Source organism: Carassius carassius, chromosome 16 (genome assembly GCF_963082965.1).
Source record: "Carassius carassius chromosome 16, fCarCar2.1, whole genome shotgun sequence".
Classification (NCBI taxonomy): Eukaryota; Metazoa; Chordata; class Actinopteri; order Cypriniformes; family Cyprinidae; genus Carassius; species Carassius carassius.
Window position 1 is genome coordinate 26247525 of NC_081770.1, and position 18884 is coordinate 26266408.

Here is an 18884-nt window from a genome sequence, read left to right on the forward strand (position 1 = left end):
TATAGATATTTTATCCTCTAATGTAAAGATTTTCAGACATTTTAAGTGTGGCTAACGGTAAGTGTTAGAATACTTTATTGGGGCTATTGTACTATGTATAAAAATAAGAACAGTCAAAACAAAATTTATTCAGACACCGTCAACATTTCTCACATTATTACAGCTTATTCGGTATAGTTTAGAAAATAGTAATAAAATATGACAAGAACTCAGAGTTAAACTGTGTCAGAAGGAATTAATCTTGATAATTTCAGATAACTTTGATAGAATGGTGTGTCATGAATTTGGTTAAAAGCTGTCAGCTGTTAAATTTAAGAACACAATTAGATAATACCACTTTAGGTCAACCAATTACCAAGCAATGCTTAATTTTGTTCAGTCTGTGGTGTAAAAAGGTTGCATTAGCAATTAAAGAAGACACTTAAGCAAAACATGGTCAGGTGTCTGGATAATTTTTGATCCCAAAGTTTTATCAATTTTTGGATATAATATGTAATATGTTTGGATATAATATGTAACAGTTAACTTTATTTTGCTATCCTTACTTATAATAAACAGTAGTGTCCTGCACCCACTATAAAAAATATATAAAAAATTATATCTGGGTGTCTGAATAATTTTAGGCTTGACTGTACGTCTCTCAGTTAAAGTCCAAAGTCTGGTGTCAAATGAAGAGCAGAGATCATTTATATTCAGAAAAAAATGTAAAGTATAACTTTATTGAAAACAGTGGAAAACTCGTTACGAAAAAGCAAAGCACAAAACAATGTATAATGTGTCATATGATGTGTTTAACTCTACAATTAAGACAAATACCCACAGCAATAAATAATTCAGCAACATTACTATATCCAGCCGCTCAAACAAACAGATTAGGCCTATAAATTCTGTTTGCTCCCGCTAGCAGATAGATAATTACATTCAGCATCTTTAATATCTATATAAACTGTTCCAAACAATTACAGTATCATCTCACTTACAGTTTAATACTGTTCACTGGCATCCATGCACTGGACTGTAAAAGTTAAAAGACTGGCGGGTGTCTCTTTAGATGCTGAAGGGAGTGCATCAAGAACTGATGGCTCCTTGATATCATCCAATCAGTTCCTGATGCAGTATCACCAACATCAGCAAGTTCAAACACTTTAAACATTGACATTTCAGCATATAGATTATACTTCAGATTATACTTTAACTTCTTTTCCACAGGTGGACCTCTTCTGTCCGATGGAGACCAACGTTATTTGGTCATGGTGTGCGAGTGCTGTGTGTGACAGAACCCCAGCAGCGCCTGTGAGAGGGGTGACACGCTACTCACAGTTGCCAGCTGAGATTATGCCAAAACTCAGCCGCCAGTACCGGAGTCCTCCAGCAGGGGAGCGCAGATGTTGCGTATCAGAGATGGTAATTCATCACAAACTTCTTTAGCTCCTCTGTACAGCATAAGATGCATTTTTGATCAATTTAGTTAGTTCGTTTAGCGGTTTTTGCAAAACAACAAATTAGCATGTTAGCATTGACATTAGCATAGATGTAGTATTGAAGTATAAGGCAGACTCAGGTGCAGATGATATAGTTTTCTCTTAGGTTTTTGGTGTAAACAGACTACTCAACCCCTACAGGTCAATGTGAGACTGAAATCACATCACAGTTGCCTGCAGAGATTACGCAGGCAGTCCACTGCGTCTTTGTTGTGATGCTAGTCAATAACAAAGAGGATGGGTTTAAACTGAGCATTATCAGTGGTTCTCAAATAGTGGATTGTGATCCAAAAGTAGGTCACGGGTCAATTCTTATCAAATGTGGAAGAATTAAAACAATGCGAACATGTAAAATACATGTAATTTTTAGGGAGGAAAAGACAAAGGCTTCACATATCTTTATCATATTGAAGTCTCAGAAGTAGCAACAGATCTTTTCTTCCATATTGTGATGTACAGTCAAGTTTAAAAATGGATTATCAAAACAGAAAATATAGGGTGGAGATTTGGTTATATCCATCAGTTGCTGATTGGACAGGAGCTTGCAGAAGATTGTAAAGGCGCCGAGTTTAAGTGGACGGAATGATTGGAGAAGTCTGGAATACATCACCATGGTTACATTGTGACATTCTAATTATGAGGTCAAAAAATGCACTGGTGAATTGTTGACATTCATTGTTTCATGCTTTCTTCAAAATCAAACTTAGCAGTATTTTGGTAGGGATGCAAACATGGACAGTTTGCATGAAATGCTCTTATCTTTGAGAAACATGTATGAAATTTTGCAAGGTAAATTAAATGCATCATACACTATATTAAATATAGTTTGCAGGATGAACATGGTTTGCACCGGCCGTGTTTCATTAGCATGAATAGTTAAATGTTGGGAGCATGAAACTATCGAATTCATCAAACCCACCAAACAACAATTTTCTTGTGCAGTCTATGTCATTATTGTTTAGGCTAAAATTGATAAATTTCAATGTTTGATTTTTAAAGTCAGCATAAAACATAAGCCGTTCTTTTTTGACATGTCCAAAAGAAATACCTTCTCGAATGAGAGAAAAAAAAATGTTGGACGGGACATGATTTTTTCCATCAGGAACTGATCATTGTCATTTTTTCAATCTCATGCGAATTACAGGTTGTTGGATGGATGAAATTATTGTTTCACCATCAAAAAAAATGTAAAAAAAAAAAAAAAAATTTAATTATTGGCATCTAGTTCCATGAGGAACCTTAAAGGGATACTCCACCCCAAAATTAACATTTAGTCATTAATCACTTACCCCTATGTCATTCCAAACCCGTAAAAGCTTAATTCACAATTTAAGATATTTTGGATGAAAACCGCAAGGCTTAAGACTGTCCCATAGACTGCCAAGTAAAATATACTGTCAAGGTCCAGAAAAGTATTAAAAGCATTGCAGAATACTCCATCTAGTATTAGTGTATATAAGTAATAACTGGTTCAACCGTAATGTTAGCAACGAGAATACTTTTTGTATGCCAATAAAACAAAAATAACAACTTTATTCAACAATTCCATTGTCAATAGTCTCCTAGGTATCTCTCCACATCACTCAAACTGCCTACGCTCTTCTGTGTCAGCCGCGCCACAAGGATGCGCTGTTTCAACATGTATTTATGCTTTGATTTGAAAGAAAACAGTGCATCCTTGTGGCCCCGCTGACACAGAAGATTGATGAGTGATGTAACTTACCTGGCAGTCTATGGGACAGTCTCAAGCCTCCCGTTTTTCATCCAAAATATCTTAAATTGTGTTCTGAAGATGAACGAAGCTTTTACGGGTTTGAAACGACATGGGCGTAACTGATTAATGACACAATTTTCATTTTGGGGTGGAGTATCCCTTTAATAGTCCTTGGAAACAATCCATTCCATAAAAAGTTCTTCAGAGGGTAAAAAGGCTTTTTGCATTTTTAATGTTTTTTAAGTAAAAAAATATATATATTTTAAGAAAATTTTGCTAAAAGGATCTTATCTTTGGGGAACTATATATATATATATATATATATATATTTTTTTTTTTTAGGTTACATATGTTAACAAAATAGTTATTCTATGACATCGCCGTGAAAACCCCTATTGTAGTCTTTACTATTAAGAATGTAAGGGGAAGTATTTATTTATGAATTAATTTAATTTATAATAAAATTCCAATAAGAATTGACCATTTTGATTCGAATGGTAACTTTAAGACCATTTAAATAACGTTATACAATGAACAATTTTGCTATGGTTTTGTGTCACAACATCATGTCTACTGTAAAATCTGTGTCCTGAAACAAAACCAGCTGAAAAGCGCTATTTTATATTACTATTGTTTTTGTGTTGGTGAGCGTATGATAGCCGAAGTGTGCCGTAAACACTCTAATCCGTTAAGGCCGAAAACCATCGCGTGATGGGCAGTTTAGCCTCTCCCAGCTGGTGAGCTGAAGGGCGTCTCCCCAAGGCATCTGGCGTGTGTCCCCTAATAACCCCACACCCCCTCAACTACACACACACACACATACACACCCTTCCTCTGCAAGACCGTGATCCCCGCTGCTGTCAGGGCCCACTGGTCGCCATGGCAAACTCACAGGAACCTGAGCCGGCATTGTCAGAGCGTCCGATGTATATGTCCCACTCGCCGTCTCTTCTTTAGAGCCACAGCTCTGGTCCTTTGACACCCCAGAACACTGCAACAAATTGAGAAGGACGGAAGAAAGGAGTGAGGGAGAGGGAAAGAGGGAGGGAGAGAGAGAGAGAGAGTAGCCGTTGTGTGTTTTTTCTTCACTAAGTCGTGTAGGCCAGATCAAAGGCCAGTTCTTCCCAAACTAGCAGACCTTTTACAAAGCATGAGGGGCTTAGCTTTTGTGGGAGTTGTATACTGACCATTTCAACTATTGCTGAGAAAGTGGTTTACTGCTGAACACCTGATACCCACCAAAGAAATGTGAAAGGAAAACGTGAGCACTTCAGTATGTTGCAGTTCATAGTTTTAATTGAACACACCTCAAAATGAATTCAGACTAGGGTTGTACATTAAATATCAATGGCATTTTATTATATTTTAAAGTTAAAAAATATTTAAAAAAAAAAAAAAATTACGGACATTCATTGCCTGATTTGTGCTGTTTGCAGCACAAAAATGTGTGAATGACCAACGAAAATATACGAAAATATTAGATAAATATGATACTGCAAGTGTGTTGTAATGGCTCAATCAAGATATTCAGTCAACCCTAGTAAAAAAATCTATATATATATTTTAAATAATTGTTTTTCATACTAAGTTTAGTTCAAATCTATTGTCATATTTACTGACATATTGCTCAAGACTTACTGATATAAAAATTATAATTAATCTTTATTTGTAGTACTACTACTACTACGATGCACATTTCTTAATATTAAGGCTAAAATATGTTCTAATTGTATGATCTTTCAATAATATTTGTTTGTGAAGTATACTTGCAATAGTTCCTCTTCAGCACAATCAAATAAACTTCAGTATATCTTTAGTTGGACTTCAGCGATACTTACGCACAATTAAAGGACATTAAGTACAAAATTTGTTGTTCCAATTTAGCAGACATCGAGTATACCGGTTTAGTATAGGGTATTTTTGTTAAGCACATAAACATGTAAATGTACTTGTATTTGTATATTTATTTTTCACTATTGAAAACTAGGTCAACAATGGTCCGTGTCGGAAATAAAAGGGTTAAAGGGTGGAACAACATTTGCCCTTGGCACTATAATTATGTTTGCAGAAAGTGAGATGATTTTTGCAATTTTTATGTTTAACCGATAAGCTGAACGTCTGATACTGAGTTACAAATGTCGCATAATGTTTATGTCAGTCTTCTTTGTGCTCCGTCAATGTTTTCTGACAAACAGTAGGTGTGTAGGTGTGAACATGGCTCTTTTTTTAATATAAAAAGAACGCAAGAAAACGTCACAGTTTTAGCCTAATCCATTAGTTTGTATTACGTTGTATTTCAAAATTGGTTGTTTCAAAACAAAAACGTGCCCCTCCCATGAACTCTCTAGTGGCGAATGTTTTTTAAACATTGACGTTTTACAAAAGTACAGTTGTTTTAGTAAAAAATATATATATATAGGAATTAGTTTTTGCTCTGTTTTTCCACTGTGCCAACTCTACACAGTTCCATTTTCGATACATTTCGTTTTTTATTGTTACTTGTTTTTGAGTCACTATTCTCCGGCTTCTTTCCTCCCCCCTTAAGCTGAGATGAGATGTGTCAGCTGGTGGTCGTATTCAAAAGGCTTTTTACTGTACAATGTGAATTAGTTTGAGCTCTGGGTTTGAGGGGACCCCTGTGTGGCGAGTGGTATTGTTAAGCAAAGGCCAGCGGTGTTCCAGAACTTGGGCTTGACCAAAGGTGGCATGTGAAGAGGACGGAGCCATTCCCAGCATCTCCTCTCACTGTAAGGCAACATCTCAAGACCTCCGAGCACCGGTTTGCCCACAAACAATCACAGCAGACTTAAGCAGGGATGACATTTTTATTTGTCACAGACCTAAAGTCCTAAATACTTTCCCACCAGGGGCAAAGGGCGAGAGAAAAAAGAAAAAAAAAAACAATTGAAAAAGTGGAACAGCATCTCTGGCAGTGGATGTGGCCTGGGACCCCCCTCTGTCATCATATTGTCTGGTAGAACATTGAAGACAAAAAAAGACAATATAACCAGTCCTGGACAGAAGGATCCGTGATGTTGCACTTGTTTCATTAATGAGGACTGTTTTATTGTGTTCTCTGAAGTTTTCCTACTATGGTACCCTGGACGTCTTGGACGCTTTCGTAATTAAGAGTAATTGTCATCTTTAATTAAGTGATAGCTATACAGACAAAAGAAGCCTTTTGTGATCGCCCCCCTGCCTAAATCAAACCACACTAGAATCAAACAAATGTTCCAACATTTACAACATAATATATACTATATAATGCACACAGTAATACATACTTACACATTTACACATCATGTCTCATGTATGTTTTTAAAGCTGTACCTGTGACAATTTCCACCAGCCAAAAACACGTATTGCTGTCTAAAACATCTAATTTACATAAATGTGCATTTTAATGTTTTGTATTCACATCCCTACACTTTGTAAAACTAATTCATTTTTGGAAAATAACATTTTTATCTTTAGCATGCGGTGGGCGGAATCAATTGATTAATTTCATTTTTACTTTAAAGTAATAAAACATTTGGTAATATAATATTAAAATATATTATTAGTGGTAGTTGTAGTATTAAGTCATATTATCATTATTATTATTATTGTATCATAAAAAACTAAAGTTAATCTTCATTTCATTCTGAAGTGAGCAGATGTGCTTGTACAGTAGTGGCTTCAGTGACCAATCAATGAATGCATTACTTCATTCAACTGAATTACTGGCGGTGTCGTATGGGCCAGTGGCCCATGGTGACAAAGCATAATTTTTGCTTAAAAAATAAATAAAATGAGCAAATCTGCAAAACATATAGTTTATATTGAGGTAACATTGTACGGCATGCATCAAACACTTTTTGCCAAGCACGTTTCAATTTAGAAATCTATCATTCGAGTCTGAACATACATGTGCAAAAGCAGGACAATTTCAGGATATTATGGGAAAGGCATCTTACCTTACCTTTTCCTCAAAAGCGACCTTCTACTGCAAACACACGTGTACTATACGTCTTTCAGCTCTCAGCGTGGTAAGAGCATGTGCTGCTAGCCTGTGAAATCCCACCCTATCTCTCTGACTGTAGAGCAGCACACGGCCCCCCTTCATTGATCTATCTTCAGCCTGCCTGATAGGCGTTCCACCCTGCAGGTCACTTCTTCCTGTTTAACCATTGCTTGGTTTTCTTGAGAGAGCTGCGATCATAAGGAGAATTTATTAAGATGGAAAGATGTGAAAAAAAGCGCTTCCCTTTTCCCTCTTTCCCCTTGTTCTGTCCGGCGGGACAGGAGGAATGTAGTATGTGCGTGTTAAAGAGCACTGAGTGTATCTGGCCTGGTTAAAAGGGTGGCACTGTTAAGAAGGGTTATGTTTACAGAAGTAGCCTGTATTATAATATAAATCTTACAAAGTTTCCCTTGGTGAGCCATAAGGAGTTCAGGTTAATGAGCTAACGTATCTGTTTTGACAGCATGGTGTACACTAACATACCTGGTGCAAGTTAGCGTACAAAGTACACTCGATTTTAATTTTGAATTTGTATTTTAATTATTTTCTTTTTTTTGGGGGGGGGGGGTATTGTTGTATATTCGTCAACCTGTTTTTAACACTACAAGATAATCAAATGTTTCTTGTGGATCTGCTCACTAGTTTTGTCTGGGTTTTGGTTAGTTTTTGTTTTTTTGTCTGGTATTGTGTATTTCGTCAACCTGGCTTCAATGCTATAAGATCAAAGGATAGTCTGCTTATGTAAAAAACGAATTAGGGAAACTTTCTAACTATAAAGGAATCTAATACAGTTTATTTGCCCAGTACAAACAATTCTGACAACATTTATGGCAATACATAAAAATCAGTTCAAAATGGTATTCAGTTCATCTTGTATGTCATAAAAAAAAAGCATTTCTGAATTTTACGAGCATACCGAATTTGATTATTGATTCAAAGAATTCGGACATAAATTGGCATAACTAGTTTGTGGGAAGAGTGCATTCATTAACATAACATGTTGGCATTATAATATTCTTTTTTTTCACGAAACCGTAAATTTTAAATGAGATTAACCGCTGCACTTGTGATTACACTGCATGCACATGCCTTTCGGTTTTCATATATAGCGAACAGCATATTCGTAGATTATTGTAGATTGAGAACTTTATCGTAACTTGGCAAAATTGAGTGAAAATCTTAGTTTTTAAAAAAAAAAAAAAAAAGTAAAAACACCAGGGTTACTGTTGGCATGTGTAGACTGGATGACCAGAAGATGATTAGTACTGTAGTAAAATGGCTGACTCAGTGAAGATGGAGGCTCTTATCGTATGTGGTGGCCCAGCCGGTGACCTTCCCACACTACCATTTTTCGTACTTGGTTCATGTTTAAACATTTAGTTGGTCTCTATCGCAAGGTATGGTGGACAAACACCAGCTGTTTTTCTCTCAGGACTTTTGATGTAAAGTTGAAATCCACAGCAAACTGCAGTGCATCTAAAGAATTTCTACTGCTGTGTCTTTTTTGGATACGAAATTATTTAACAGTGTTATTCGATTTTGTGAAAGTATTATCAGTTTAAGATTGAGGGTTTAGAACGAGATGTGCAGGTGCAGAAGCGCAGAGTGAATAATTTCCAGAAGGTTCACAAATCTGTCGGGTGGGTGTTGCCCTGCGCTGCCTCCAACAATTGGCTCGCTGCACCTAAGACGACACGAACATCTTTGAATGGCTTTAAAACCAAAAAAGAATACAAAATTGTAACAAGTCTTTGCAAAACATTAGACTTAAAAGGCATAATACTTAAAATAAAACATTTAAAAGGTACTTCAAGGAACATTTGTAAAACCTTTAGTTCTCCACATGGTGCTTGTTTATCAATTTTTAAGAATAAGGAAAGAGTCCTACTCAGAATATGAGGAAGAGAATGGTGTGAGGGGAGTATTGATTAGGTTTCGTTGGAGTCACGCTATGAGTGACCTTGGCGCTATCAGGGTTAAACTTATTACCCTCTGACTTCTTATGACCCCCCCTGACCTTTGGTGTGAAAGCAAATAACGCTGAAGGATGACCATCGGTCAGGCCTCAATGGCTTTCCTTTGACCAAACACACACACACACAAATACAGCGAGGGGGCCAAAAATAATGCCATTAACCAATCAATACAAGAGACAGAAGAGGGGGTGGACACACTGGTTTTAGAAATGTGCAGCCTGGAAATGCGTTCTCCATTTGAGAGGCCATGCGTAAGTGTGCCATGCTGCTTTATACGGATATCTGGATATTAAAACTGATTTTTATTCAGGCAGTGGTAGTAAAAACAGTCCCTAAAACACTCTGTTTAAAAATAAGTGCAGAAAATGCATTTGTGAATAAATATCTGCATAATGCTATTTTGCTTATTTTGCTAGATCACAAGAGTCTTTTTTAATGCATCAGGCAGCACAGTTAAATATATATTAAATTTCGCATTGAAATAGAAAAGTTGTGCAATTGAATTCTATCAAGTTACGATCAAGTGTGAAGAGAGGGAATATTTTGCACCACAGCACCTGCTGTTTATGATGGGGTCAATACATAAATGGTTGTTTGCTACTTTTCAACCCAGAGAGCAATGCGGTGCATAAAATATGCAAGGCAAAACTTAACCAATAATGAATTTAGGATGATCAGTTGCATTAAAAGTGGAGCGAAGATGTTTTTTCGCAATGAAATACATAGTCATTTCCAACATTAACAGGTCCTATTTCGTTAGGACAAACGGAGTAGGATCACCAACAGCATTGCATTGACCAAAAAGTTATTTCGAACAATCTACGTTAGCAACAAGCCAAAGAGAATGTATGTGAGGGAGAGCCAAAGGAAGAGAGAAAGAAAATCAGATAGAGAGGGAGTGAGTACCTCGTGGATGCACTGCAGTGGTCAGCCAGGGTGGAGGAGAGAGGCGTGACGCCCAGGAGATGGAGGAATAGTACTCCATGCCTAGAGTCTTAGGAAAAGAGAAGGCAGAAGAGGAGAGGAGAAGAGAGGACCACTAGCTTTAGCCCTGCTACTGTTTTTGCCCTGCTGCCACTGGCTGAGAGCGAAGGGAGTGTCTGATTGGAGGGTGGGAAATGAGGCCCCTCCTCGTCGTCCTCCTCCTCTCTGCAGTCTGCGTTCCCGCCTGTCAGGGTGAGTTAGCCGAGGGAAAGAAAGATGCAGCTCCCCACTCTAGTCTTCTTTCACCCCCTCCATCATGGACGGATGGCAGGTGGGACAAGAGCTGCTGGAATGACCACAGACACAAATCTCATCCCGACGGCCTTCTCTTCTCTCTTCTTTTCCTTCGCAGACTCTTTTAACTTGTTGATAAAGTAATAAATAGTAACAATACAATACGATATGCAAGGCTGCGAGACAGAAATATGGATGTGAGACCAAGAACGAATGACTGTGGGAGAGGCAACAAGAATTTCAGGGAGTTGGAGGATGAGTGTCAGCAGGTTGTCAGGCAATAACAATACGAACTGAGGAACACGTTACAGTTCACAAGAAAAGAAAAAGGGAAAAACAAAGGGAAGAGGAAGGAGAGAGTGGGGGCCTGACTCTTTTTCCAACTCATTCCCTGTATTTTTATACTCTGTTCATTCTTCTCTTTATCTTTCTTCACACTGGCCAACTGATCTTGGCGTCTTCTGTTGCTGCATTTGTCATCTGTATACGCCACTAGACACACAAAGTATTGATTTTTTTTACTGTCCACCTTCTATTTGGCTTCTTACTCTGTTGCCTACACTGTGAGGACCAAACCATGGAAAGTAGCCTGAAACTGAAGGGAAAGGGTCAAGGCTGTAGCCAAATGTAAATGTTGAACTGGTAACTGAAAGAAACCCTATTCATTGCCTACTAAGGGTGTACTCACACTAGCCAGTTTGAACCGTGCCCGAGTGCGTTTGACCACCAAAGCGCGGTTCGTTTGACTAGTGTGAGTGCTCCGTACCGTGCCCGGGCGCGGCTCGATTGGCCGGCCCTGGCCCGCTTGGAAGAGGTGGGCCAGAGCACGGTTCAGTTGGACTCGGGCGCGGTTCGCATGCAGTGTGAGCGCTAACCGTGCTGGAGCACGGAACAGGACGTGTGGCGTCACGGTTTTGCGACGCTCCAAAAGCTCAGCTGGTACCTTGCAAACCTCCTCATACGAGAAGCACGATTACGTGAAAATTTTCGCGCCACTAAGGCGACACATCTGTTTAACAACAGGCTGTGAGAGGGCTGTGGACCACCGTGGACCAAACGACACAAAATTATCCACAAAGAAAACCGAGCGATGGACTCCATTGTGTTCAGAGAGCGCCGCTCTTCCTGTTTATCCCGAAACCGTCGCGCACCATAATGACGTAAGCGTGCTCCGGCACGAATGCTGAAACCCTATGTGAGTGCAGGCCAGAGGGGGAGTGGGGAGGGGGGACAATCGTACTCGGGCCCGGTTCATGGCAACCGTGCCTAGTGTGAGTACACCCTAAGACATTGAGTCATACATGTCCTTCTCACTGTCAAAGGTGAATTTCAGGGAAGGAGTTTATACAATACAATACAATACAATTTTATTTGTTAAGCACATTTAAAACAACCGAGGTTAGCCAAAGTGCTGGACACTGATATAATTGCAACAAATTTTAAAAACACATAACATGAGCACAATACACAGTTTAAACAAGTGACAAACTAAAATAATAAAATGCAGAAATGAACTCTCAGGCTGGTTTAAAGGCCAATGAATAAAAGTGAGTTTTAAGTCGTGATTTAAAACTGTCAAGGCTGGGAGCCACTCTGACATAGGCAGATCATTCCACAGCCTAGGGGCCACGACTGAAAAAGCTCGATCTCCCCTATTTTTAAGTCTTGTTCTAGGAACAGATAGGAGTAGTTGGTCAGCAGACCTCAATGACCTTAGAGGAGCATGCATCTTCATTAGATCATCTATGTAAGCTGGGGCTTGACCATGAAGAGATTTAAAAACAAACAATAAAATCTTAAACTCTAAAACAAACAAGTAGCCAATGAAGAGAGGCAAGAACAGGCATAATGTGCTCTCGTTTACGGGTTCCTGTAAGGAGTCGAGCGGCAGCATTCTGAACTATTTACAATCTAGAGAGAGAGGCCTGGTTAACTCCAATATATAAAGCATTACAATAATCCAGGCGAGTGGTGATAAAAAGACTTTACGTAGGGTGTCAGGGGTCCCAAGTCCAATTTGGAGGTGCTAGTAAAACTGCTAGGTCTGAAAATCATAATTTCAGTTTTACTTTCATTAAAATGTAAAACGTTTAAAGCCATCCATGCTTTAATATCATAAAAACACTCTAACAGCCTTTATGGTCCTGGAGAGGGGCAACTGTGAACTCTGGCAAATCTCTGCTAAAAATCTCCAGGGGCAGTAGAATGCAACATTAGCAAAGGTTCGCCTACTTGGCATAAGAAGATCATAGATTTATTCAAGAAAGAAACTAGCCAAACTGAGGGTGAAACAGGATTGTGAGTTAGTTGTCTATAAGATTAAATTGGCGGTGTGTGCCATCCGTTCCAAGGGTCATCACAGTTTTGATGGCCATAAAGGACTTCTTTGACCGCAACTAATGCTATGGATGTGAGGCATTTTCTGAGGCGACCTCGGCCCGTGTCACTGTAACCCTGACCCAATTCGCTTTCAGTGTCCGTAGTGTCCAGCGACCTTTAACCCACACGTGTCCCTACCCCCACACCCCAGGGGTCTTGCCCCGCAGAAGGGTCGTGTGTGCCAAAAGTCCCAAGAGACTTGAACCCTGTTGTCATGGAGATAACCTCAGGGAAACTGAAGTCCCTTAGCAGTTACATAACACTCATGACCAAGCAGAATCTTTGCCCATATTTGCTGTTTTTATCAAGTGTTTAGCTACAAAAATGAACAAACCCTGGCAAAGAGACAACAATGGTCAAAGCTTCAGTCAAGCCTCTAGTGAGTATAACGGTTTAACTGCTGACCTTGCTCAAGGTTTTTACAGCTCATCACTATTGTACAAGCAGAGTCTTTCCCTGATCCACGACCTTGATCAGGTATGCAGCCTTGGTGAAGAGCTATCAATGAAACCTGGCGAAGGAACCAAACCAAAGAAGCTTCAATGGAAGCACTGCTAAGTAGAATTTGGTAGGATTTGACAACCATCTCTACACTCAACAGTTAAGCAAAGAAGTCAATAGTAAGTTATTAAAAAACATTCAGGTCTGCAACAGGCCTTTAGAATGTTCCTATTATTCTAGCAATAGTTAGGGATCAATCCCGGTCAAGTGTGAAAGTGACAGTGAAAGTGACGTGACATTCAGCCAAGTATGGTGACCCATACTCAGAATTTGTGCTCTGCATTTAACCCATCCGAAGTGCACACACACAGAGCAGTGAACACACACCCGGAGCAGTGGGCAGCCATTTTATGCTGCGGTGCCTGGGGAGCAGTTGGGGGTTCAGTGCCTTGCTCAAGGGCACCTAAGTCATGGTATTGAAGGTGGAGAGAGAACTGTACATGCACTCCCCTCACCTACAATTCCTGCTGGCCCGAGACTCAAACTCACAACCTTTCGATTACCAGTCCGACTCTCTAACCATTAGGCCACGACTTCCCTTAAGTCTGTAAGGAAAGTAGTATGAACTCCAGTGGCCCTGATGCACAACTACTGGGATTATAATGATTTTTCGGGTGCTGACAACCCTGTTAGGGCACCTGAACTCGGCGCCATGCATGAAGCCTGAATCCTGATTACAATAGGAGTGGGGTGGGTGGAAGCAATAGGGAGGGCTGTTGTTGTCGCAGCCCCCTAACACTGCACGCACAGGGGCACAAAAGCTGCAGAGGGTGGGGGTGAAATGAAGGTTCAGAGGGAGGGTGAACTACGCCATCTGCCATAAAGCTGGTGCGTGTGGGTAGGGGTCGACAGGGAGGGGCCGCACTGGTAGGGGTGTGTTAGCCCTAGATGTGTTCATGCAAGAGATGGACTGGGTCTTCCCTCAAATTAGACACGACCCCCCGAAGTGTAAGCCGCAGGAGACGGCCAATTCCTGCCTTGCCTCTGTTTGCTTAGCAGCTTGATAATTAGAGAAATTAGGGACTGTCTGGAGATTAAACAGCACAAGAAGCACACTCCTATTATTTTTCGCTTCCCTTGCTCTGTTTTTCTCCTCTGCTATCCTCTCCCTGTGCCAACAGACAAAACATGCATCAGGAAACGAATATGATGTCAAGCATTCAAGTCATTCATTCACATCATTGACTTGGACATTTTTCTTGTGCACATCATAAACTATAATGAATTTTGTGGGTTTATAAAAATACACTCCCACCCACATACACACACACACCACAAACACACCAAGCACAATGGGCAGTGGTTCACGCTTTGTGGAAATTGGGGTGACACTTTTTCTTTAGAAAGGATAACTGTGCTTTGAACCCCTGATAATACATTTCTGGTTATAGAATAAAGGGATTCATGTCTACAGAGTTTGTTGAAATTATGAAATGTGTAACGTAAATGATAAAAGAAAATATTAGTACAGTTTTAAAGTATGTACACACAGCAGTAGTGTAGCAAGTTCCTTGGGCTTCACACACTCAAGCAATCACAAGCAGTCTCAAACTTAGTAAATTCAAATTTGTGTGGAAGATAATAGCACATTACAGTTTGAGAGAAGCAGTGAGTTACTGCACATGGCATGCAACCATGACCACAGGTTCACTGGGTCAGGAAAAGAAGCTCTGCCCCATTCCCTTGTAGTAAATGCTTCTTCATAGCGCCATCTAGTGAAAAAACAATACATTACAGAATCTTGATTTAAACACTAGATGTACAGTAGTGGACTTTAACGAACACCGTAATTTCCTAAGTTTTATCCACACCCAAGGAAAGATTATTTTAGTATATATTTTAACAGTGTAATATATTTCATAAAATATGTTAAGCTGATGCTGAAAAAAATATTTTATATACATATGGAATACTGAAAAAAAGAATATATATATATATATCAATCAAAACTTACCTTAAGAGTATTGAAGAGAAAGAGGGGGGGGGGGGGGGGGCTTTTTCATTAAAAATGTATTTATATAGTATGATTATATTAATATTTTGCATTATTTATGCATTTAGCACTTTCATGCTAACTTTCTGACCCTAGAGGTAGGCTAAATATAATTTGTATGTCTACAAAACATTACATAAAGCATTTAATTAATAAAAGGTTTTGTAAGGTCATGTGTAATTAATATAATTGTATTTAAAGCATAAATGCATTTTGATCCATTGAAATCTATGAAAAAAAATCTTTGATGTAAAAACATTAAAAACCTAAATGTTTGCAAATGTTGATTTCAGTAATGATACTACAATATGTCAGCTGCATAATAACAGATATCAACAAAATGCATTATTCCTTTAAATTTACTTAAAGGCTTTAGAGGTTGTTTGTGTGTTTTTGGGACATTCAGGGACAAGTGTCATATGGTGGTAGTCAAAAACACATCCGTCCACCTGCCCCACCCAGACCAGACCATCCGTCACAACTGTTTTTATACAGTCTATGGTCACAACATACACTGCCCTGTCTGAAGCACACACTAAATAAGGTCTGATGTCACTGGTGACTGACAAACCAGAACTACAGTTTCTGGCACAGTTTTGTATTTATAGTGAAGTAACAAAGGACAGGTCCAGTCTGATCCTAGATCAGCAATGTCTGTCAGAGATGTGTTGTCCATGGATATTGACTAACAGGGTGGGACCTAACTTTGGGGAGTGGTTAGGCATCTGTCATAACTGCTCTTGTCCAGTAGAGGACAGAATGAACACACACACACACACACAAATGTAAGCACAAAAACAAAGGTACTGAAAAGAAACAGATTAAGTATGTACTACATCCTGAACAATCTTTTGACAGCTTTTACCTTTGAAATTGCACTGAAATCTGAACTGACGTTCATTCAACAGAGGCCGTTTTACAGCTAAATCTGAGCCAAACATCATTAATCTAGAACTTACAGAACCTGCCATAACATTGTCCCCAACCTATCAATCATGGGTGCTTCGCAAGGTCAAGAAAGACACTGAGAGAGAGAGAGATGAAAAAAAGAAACAGAACAGAAAAAGAAATGAAGGGGTCTTTGCAAGCACTAAAATATGATTAGTATTCAAGTGTTTGTGTGGTTGTAGCTTTTTAATTAGGTTTTTCCAAAGACAATGTGGTGCTGGTCCACCCATAAGTTGCAGTCACATCGCTAAGGGGTTTCAGGTAGTAGCTTGGTGGCTTACTGGTATATATATGATAACAAGGTCACTATGTATGACTATAGTCAAAATGTAATTTATGGCATTTTCTGCCAGACAAAAATATTATTTTCAACCACATTGCTAAGAAACATTTAACATCTTCTTATAAATGTTTGTTGCACAAATGGTTCAGGATGAATTGTGTTTAAATAGGGTTAGGTTTTTTTTTTTTCTCAAATCCATAAGTGCTTTGAAGACCACAATACTGGATCAATCCCTGTATTTTAAGGTATATTTGATTATTGCCATTCTTCGATGGAAGCTCTTGTAAGTAGTTTTTCTCCCTTCATTTCAGGGAGTTGAACCATGATTAAAACAGCTTTTGCTCAAGATGTTTCTTGTTTTATGGCAATGGTTTGCACCACACACCATTCTGTTGCATTCTCAGACAGTGCTTTAATACAGACCGCCACCTGGCTATCCTCTCAGCCACAGTGTTGAAAGGACATTCTGCTTATAGTTAAGATAACAGATCTGCCAGAGGTATTTGCATCATATTTTAGTTATATCTATTTTTGCCATTACAGACGTACCACGACACCCCTTACGTGAGTAGGTCAGGTAAGGAAGGTCTATTATATAGGTGTATTCCTGTCAAATGTCTGATATATATGTTAATTTATTCCATGTGTATTCTGGTTTGATCTGATAACACCAATGAAAAGATGACCCTCACAAAAACCTACTATGGTGTCATGGTAATACAGGAGTAATGTATTACAGTATTACAGGAATACAGTATGTGACCCTGGACCACAAAACCAGTTTTATGTCGCTGTGGTATATTTGTAGCGATAGCAAAAAATACATTGCATGGGTCAAAATGATTGATTTTTCTTTTATGCCAAAAATCATTAAGATATCAAGTAAAGATCATGTGCCATGAAGATTTTCTGTAAATTTCCTAACGTAAATATATCAAAATTTAATTTTTGATTCAGTAATAGCCATTGCTAAGATTTTCATTTGGACAACTTTAAAGGTGACTTTCTCAATAATTTGAAAAAAAAAAAAAAAAAAAAAAAAAAAAAAATATATATATATATATATATATATATATATATATATTTTTTTTTTTTTTTTTTTTTTTTTACCTACCGATTCCAGATTTCCCAATAGATGCATCTTGGCCAAATATTGTCCGATCCTAACAACCATCCATACATCAATGGAAAGCTTATTTATTCAGCTTTCAGATGACACATAAATCAATTTCCAAAAATGTACGTTCATTGCTGGTTTTGTGGTCCAGGGTCACATAGCCTATGTGAACGACAGAATGATTGTCATATTGAAGCATAAAATATCCAAATGTTTTGATAGCATTTTATACGTTTTTGTTAGTTCTAGTTTGTGTGGGCTAATCTTACAGTTAAACTGAGTGGGGGAAAAAACTAATATGGAACAATAAAGGTGCTCCATTTATCATGTTCAATATTAATAACAGGTCCTTTATACTCCTCAATATTCATCTCAAAAGCTGCAGGGATGGTGTCATGGTAATACTTTGATGAACTATGTTATGTGAATGAGAAAATTATTGCCATATTGATGACTAAAACATCCAAATGTCAATAAAACATAGTACCATGTCCAGCAACACCTCTTACGAAAATTAACTACAAATAAAACCATAGTTTCTAGTTTAACCATGATTTTGCTACACTATAGTGTAACCATTGCTTTTGTAGTAAAACTGTGATGATACAAATCGTAATCTCGCCTCAAAAACATGGTTACTACACTTTTAGGCTAACGTTACTATAAGAAACCCATTGTAAATTTTCGTAAGGGCCAAGATTATTTCTGTTAGCTAGCTTTTTTGTATTTAACACGTGTTCAATACCTGGTCATGTCTAATCTATTAGTATTTCTTAACCTTTCGATAGCATTTGATACATGTTTGTTTGTAGTTTGTGTAATCGTACAATGAAACTGAATGGGGGGGGGGGGGTTAAAACGAGTATTGTACCAACGACAAAGGTCTTTCATTTATCACGTTCAATTTTACTAACTGGTCATATTCCTTAATATCCATTTCAAACGCTTCTAAAGAGTGTGAGACACGTTAAATAAGACAAAGCCATATAAAATCTTCGAACCGTTGTACTTGAACGCCTCCTCAGAAACAAAGATGATGATGAAGTGGGCGGGAAGCGCGCGGGTGGCGCGAGGCGGAGTTTGTCATGCACGCGCCGGGGAGATTCGGGATCTCGCGCAGCGTCATTTTGGGTTGGGCTGCGTTTGTTGTTCCAGCGAAGAACCTCGCTCGCACGGATATAATGTGGACCTGCAATCTGCTTGGCGGACAGTAGCCTAGCTGATCCGTTCGCGAACGACCGTTATCTTTATTTCGCTCATTGTAACACAAA